General features: G+C 60.0%; 1 long non-coding RNA gene across 1 annotated transcript; it reads left to right on the top strand.

Annotated features, from left to right (window-relative positions):
* The first annotated feature begins 3,520 nt into the window (after window positions 1–3,520).
* On the top strand, window positions 3,521–4,583 carry LOC132388145 (uncharacterized). Its single transcript, XR_009510159.1, has 3 exons — window positions 3,521–3,740; window positions 3,896–4,063; window positions 4,228–4,583. It is a non-coding gene; the product is annotated as an uncharacterized LOC132388145 (long non-coding RNA).
* The last annotated feature ends 1,915 nt before the right edge of the window (window positions 4,584–6,498 follow it).

Genomic DNA, 6,498 nt, shown 5'->3' with positions numbered 1-6,498 from the left:
CCACGTCCCCCTTCCTCCTGTGGGATCCCCCTCCCCCTTCCCCCTGTGGTATCTCCCTCCCCCTTCCCCCTTCCTCCTGTGGGATCTCCCTCCCCCATCCCCCTTCCTCCTGTGGGATCTCTCTGCCCCGTCCCCCTTCCTCCTGTGGGTTCTCCCTCCCGCCTATCCCTTCCCCCCTCTGAGATCCCTTCTCCACCGTCCCCCATCCCCCTGTGGGATCTGACCCCCGTGTCCCCCTTCCTCCTGTGGGATCTCTCTGCCCCGTCCCCCGTCCACCTGTGGGATCTCCCTCCCCAGTTCACCTTCCCCTGTGGGATCTCGCACCCCCCGTCCCCCTTCCCCCCTGTGGGTTCTCCATCCCGCCTCCCACTTCCCCCCTGTGGGATCCCTCTCTACCGTCCTCCTTCCCCCTGTGGGATCTGACTCCCGTGTCCCCCTTCCCCCCTGTGGGATTTCTCTTCCCCGTCCCCCTTCCTCCTGTGGGATCTCCCTCCCCCATCCCCCTTCCTCCTGTGGGATCCCCCTCCCCCGTCCCCCTTCCTCCTGTTGGATCTCCCCTCCCCGGTCCCCCTTCCTCCTGTGGGATCTCTCTGCCCCGTCCCCCTTCCTCCTGTGGGATCTCCCTCCCCCGTCCCCCTTCCTCCTGTGGTATCTCCCCTCCCCGGTCCCCCTTCCTCCTGTGGGATCTCCCTCCCCCATCCCCCTTCCTCCTGTGGGATCTCCCTCCCCCGTCCCCCTTCCTCCTGTGGTATCTCCCTCCCCCATCCCACTTCCTCCTGTGATATCTCCCTCCCCCGTCCCCCTTCCTCCTGTGGGATCTCCCTCCCCCATCCCACTTCCTCCTGTGGGATCTCCCTCCCCCGTCCCCCTTCCTCCTGTGGTATCTCCCTCCCCCGTCCCCCTTCCTCCTGTGGTATCTCCCTCCTCCATCCCCCTTCCTCCTGTGGGATCCCCCTCCCCCGTCCCCCTTCCTCCTGTGGGATCTCCCTCCCCCGTCCCCCTTCCTCCTGTGGGATCTCTCAGCCCCGTCCTCCGTCCACCTGTTGGATCTCCCTCCCCCGTTCACCTTCCCCTGTGGGATCTCGCACCCCCCGTCCCCCTTCCCCCCTGTGGGTTCTCCATCCCGCCTCCCACTTCCCCCCTGTGGGATCCCTCTCTACCGTCCTCCTTCCCCCTGTGGGATCTGACTCCCGTGTCCCCCTTCCCCCCTGTGGGATTTCTCTTCCCCGTCCCCCTTCCTCCTGTGGGATCTCCCTCCCCCATCCCCCTTCCTCCTGTGGGATCCCCCTCCCCCATCCCCCTTCCTCCTGTGGGATCCCCCTCCCCCGTCCCCCTTCCTCCTGTTGGATCTCCCCTCCCCCGTCCCCCTTCCTCCTGTGGGATCTCCCTCCCCCGTCCCCCTTCCCCCTGTGGGATCTCCCTCCCCCATCCCCTTCCTCCTGTGGTATCTCCCTCCCACGTCCCCCTTCCTCCTGTGGGATCCCCCTCCCCCGTCCCCCTTCCTCCTGTGGGATCTCCCTCCCCCGTCCCCCTTCCCCCTGTGGGATCTCCCTCCCCCATCCCCTTCCTCCTGTGGTATCTCCCTCCCACGTCCCCCTTCCTCCTGTGGGATCCCCCTCCCCCGTCCCCCTTCCTCCTGTGGTATCTCCCTGCCCCGTCCCCCTTCCTCCTGTGGGATCTCCCTCCCCCGTCCCCCTTCCTCCTGTGGTATCTCCCCTCCCCGGTCCCCCTTCCTCCTGTGGGATCTCCCTCCCCCATCCCCCTTCCTCCTGTGGGATCTCCCTCCCCCGTCCCCCTTCCTCCTGTGGTATCTCCCTCCCCCATCCCCCTTCCTCCTGTGGTATCTCCCTCCCCCGTCCCCCCTCCTGTGGGATCTCCCTCCCGCATCCCCCTTCCTCCTGTGGGATCTCCCTCCCCCGTCCCCCTTCCTCCTGTGGGATCCCCCTCCCCCGTCCCCCTCCCTCCTGTGGGATCTCTCTCCTCTGTCCCCCTTCCTCCTGTGGGATCTCCCTCCCCCGTCCCCCTTCCTCCTGTGGGATCTCCCTCCCCCGTCCCCCTTCTGTGGGATCTCCCTCCCCCGTCCCCCTTCCTCCTGTGGGATCTCCATCCCCCATCCCCCTTCCTCCTGTGGGATCCCACTCCCCCGTCCCCCTTCCTCCTGTGGTATCTCCCTCCCCCATCCCCCTTCCTCCTGTGGGATCCTCCCCCATCCCCCTTCCTCCTGTGGGATCTCCCTCCCCCCGTCCCCCTTCCTCCTGTGGTATCTCCCTCCCCCGTCCCCCTTCCTCCTGTGGGATCTCCCTCCCCCATCCCCCTTCCTGCTGTGGGATCTCCCTCCCCCATCCCCCTTCCTCCTGTGGGATCTCCCTCCCCCGTCCCCCTTCCTCCTGTGGGATCTCGCTCCCCCGTCCCCCTTCCTCCTGTGGTATCTCCCTCCCCCGTCCCCCTTCCTCCTGTGGGATCTCCCTCCCCCATCCCCCTTCCTCCTGTGGGATCTCCCTCCCCATCCCCCTTCCTCCTGTGGGATCTCCCTCCCCCGTCCCCCTTCCTCCTGTGGGATCTCCCTCCCCCATCCCCCTTCCCTCCTGTGGTATCTCCCTCCCCCGTCCCCCTTCCTCCTGTGGGATCTCCCTCCCCCGTCCCTCTTCCTCCTGTGGGATCTCCCTCCCCCGTCCCCCTTCCTCCTGTGGTATCCCCCTCCCCCGTCCCCCTTCCTCCTGTGGTATCCCCCTCCCCCGTCCCCCTTCCTCCTGTGGGATCTCCCTCCCCCATTCCCCTTCCTCCTGTGGGATCTCCCTCCCCCGTCCCCCTCCTCTACTGGGATCTCTCTCCCTCATCCCCCTTCCTCCTGTGGGATCCCCCTCCCCCATCCCCCTTCCTCCTGTGGGATTTCTCTTCCTCATCCCCCTCCTCTACTGGGATCTCTCTTCCACATCCGCTTCCTTCTGTGTCTTTCCATCCTTTACCTTAGGTGATGTCTCTTCCTCCATCTCCCATCGACATTTCCCGATTCTCAAATCTTCCTCACTGTTTGACTTCTCCCCTTCATACCTGCCCTTTCCGACTGTCTCACGTCAGGAACACTTTTCTGACCATTAGGGAATGAGAGAGAATATGTGGAGTTTACAGGGTCACACCGACAGACGAAATTACTGACATTCGGTGAATTCATTGGAGCTGGGCAGTGAGGGACATTGACAGTGATGGGATCTACGATCAGTGAATTACTGAAGGGTTTAATGTTTCCTGAAATATCCGGGTGAGAGAAATGCCCTCAGACGGACGATTTTAATCACAATGTTCATCAATTTGTCTGTTTGTGTTTAGCCTGAACGATAATAAACTGGGGGATTCAGGAGTGAAACTGGTGTCTGCGGCTCTGAGGAACCCGGAGTGTAAAATACAGGGACTGGGGTAAGTACCAGACTGTGGGAGATTGTGTTTACAGTCACTGGGTGTCTGACACTGAACATTAATGTGATCAGTAATTGTGTTACTGATAAACACCGGGGATTTGTACCGTCTCCTGTCTCTCTGTGTCCTTCACCCTCACTCTCTCTCATCTCCAGGCTGACCCGTGTCGGTCTCACAGATTCTGGTGCCGAGGATCTCGTCTCCGCTCTCAGTACAAACCCATCACTGACCGATCTGAACCTGAGTGGTAATAAACTGGGGGATTCAGGAGTGAAACTGGTGTCTGCGGCTCTGAGGAACCCGGAGTGTAAAATACAGAGACTGGGGTAAGTACCAGACTGTGGGAGATTGTGTTTACAGTCACTGGGTGTCTGACACTGAACATTAATGTGATCAGTAATTGTGTTACTGATAAACCCTGGGGATTTGTACCGTCTCCTGTCTCTCTGTGTCCTTCACCCTCACTCTCTCTCATCTCCAGGCTGAGGAATGTCGGTCTCACAGATTCTGGTGCCGAGGATCTTGTCTCCGCTCTCAGTACAAACCCATCACTGACGGTGCTGAACCTGGGATCAAACTCTCTGACAGACCGATCTGTCCCCGCTCTCCGCCGCCTCATACTGACCCTCCCGAGTCTGAAGTGGATCTGGTGAGTGTTTGTGTTAATGTTCAATGTGATAAAATATCAGCGGATCCGCGGGTTTTCTGGTGATATTTGTCTGTGAGTGTTGTTGAAACATTAACCCCGGTCCCCCGTTACTGACACTGTTGTGTGATCTGTTTATTTCATCTTTATTCTCCCATCTGTTTCAGGCTGGGGGGGAATCGGTTCAGTGAGACCGGGAGGAAGGAACTGAGATCTCTACAGGAACCCAGACCCGGACTGATGGTGGATCTGTGAACATCTGAATGTGGTGAATCGGTTCAGTGAGACCGGGATGAAGGAACTGAGATCTCTACAGGAACCCAGACCCGGACTGATGGTGGATCTGTGAACATCTGAATGTGGTGAATCGGTTCAGTGAGACCGGGATGAAGGAACTGAGATCTCTACAGGAACCCAGACCCGGACTGATGGTGGATCTGAATGTGTGAACATCCCCGCCCGCGGGATGGGGACATTTGGCCGACTCCCCGCCCTCCCCTTTAACTCCCGCCCTTACCTTTAACGGCCGCGCGCCGGGGCTGATTCCCAACGGTTTTAACGGAACCGGCTCGGGCCTCGCGCTGTGTGCGTCGCTCGCAGCGGTCCCGCAGTGACGTGTTTCCGCCTGTTGTCCGTCGGGGCAGCTTCCGCCGGAAGTGCGTGTTGGAGACTCCCCACGTGACTCCCCGGGGAATTACCCGGACAGGAAGAGCCCGGGGTCCGGGGCTCAGTCTGGGACACCGGTGTCCCGGGGTGGGGGGGATGGTCCCGGGAGAGAATCCTTTTGCCCCCTTTGCTGAGGACGGTGCATTCGGCAGCCTGGCCGATATAATGATGTTAAATGGACAAATCCCTCGGCAGTGACCCTGGATCTGCAGCGATCCCGGACACGGCCCCGAAGTGTGATTTTATAATCAGTTTTATAATTTTATAATCAGTTCCCCGATGCAGAGTGACGGTGAGAAACGGGACTGGTTATTATTCAACCGGTCACCCCTTGTCGCCGGTCAGTTAATTGTGTGTGACTGTCAGCAGATTATTTATTACCGCACGTTAGCAGCTCACACATTGTTTCATTGATATTTCTCATAAAAAATCAATAAACCACTGTATCTCCCTGTCTTGTGTCGGACTCGAGTTTTATTTCAGGTTTCTGTTCCATCACACACTCCCGGGGTCAGACACAGAGTGAATCTCCCTCCTCACCGTCCCATCACACACTCCCGGGGTCAGGCACAGAGTGAATCTCCCTCCACACCGTCCCATCAGACACTCCCGGGGTCTGACACAGAGTGAATCTCCCTCCACACCGTCCCATCAGACACTCCCGGGGTCAGACACAGAGTGAATCTCCCTCCGCACTGTCCAATCACACACTCCCGGGGTCAGTCACAGAGAGAATCTCCCTCCACACCGTCCCATCACACACTCCCGGGGTCAGACACAGAGTGAATCTCCCTCCACACCGTCCCATCACACACTCCCAGGGTCAGACACAGAGTGAACCTCCCTCCACACCGTCCCATCACACACTCCCGGGGTCAGACACAGAGTGAATCTCCCTCCACACCGTCACATCACACACTCCCGGGGTGAGACACAGAGTGAAGCTCCCTCCACACCGTCCGATCACACACTCCCGGGGTCCGACAGAGAGTGAATCTCCCGCCGCACCGTCCCATCACGTACTCCCGGGGTCAGACACAGAGTGAATCTCCCTCCACACCGTCCCATCACGTACTCCCGGTGTCAGACACAGAGTGAATCTCCCTCCACACCGTCCCATCACACACTCCCGGGGTCAGAGACAGATTGAATCTCCCTCCACACCGTCCCATCACACACTCCCGGGGTCAGACACAGAGTGAATCTTCCTCCACACCGTCCCATCACACACTCCCGGGGTCAGACACAGAGTGAATCTCCCTCCACACCGTCCCATCACACACTCCCGGGGTCAGACACAGAGTGAATCTCCCTCCTCACCGTCCCATCACGTACTCCCGGGGTCAGACACAGAGTGAATCTCCCTCCACACCGTCCCATCACACACTCCCGGGGTCAGACACAGATTGAATCTCCCTCCTCACCGTCCCATCACACACTCCCAGGGTCAGACACAGAGTGAATCTCCCTCCACACCGTCCCATTACACACTCCCGGGGTCAGACACAGAGCGAATCTCCCTCCTCAACGTCCCATCACACACTCCCGGGGTCAGACACAGAGCGAAGCTCCCTCCTCACCGTCCCATCACACACACCCGGGGTCAGACACGGGGTGAATCTCCCTCCACACCGTCCCATCAGACACTCCCGGGGTCAGACACAGAGTGAATCTCCCTCCTCACCGTCCCATCACACACTCCCGGGGTCAGACACAGACCGAAGCTCCCTCTACACCGTCCCATCACACACTCCCGGGGTCAGACACAGAGT

This window comes from Hypanus sabinus, unplaced genomic scaffold (genome assembly GCF_030144855.1).
Source record: "Hypanus sabinus isolate sHypSab1 unplaced genomic scaffold, sHypSab1.hap1 scaffold_2698, whole genome shotgun sequence".
NCBI classification, from domain to species: domain Eukaryota; kingdom Metazoa; phylum Chordata; class Chondrichthyes; order Myliobatiformes; family Dasyatidae; genus Hypanus; species Hypanus sabinus.
This window is presented reverse-complemented; position numbering and strand designations above follow the sequence as displayed.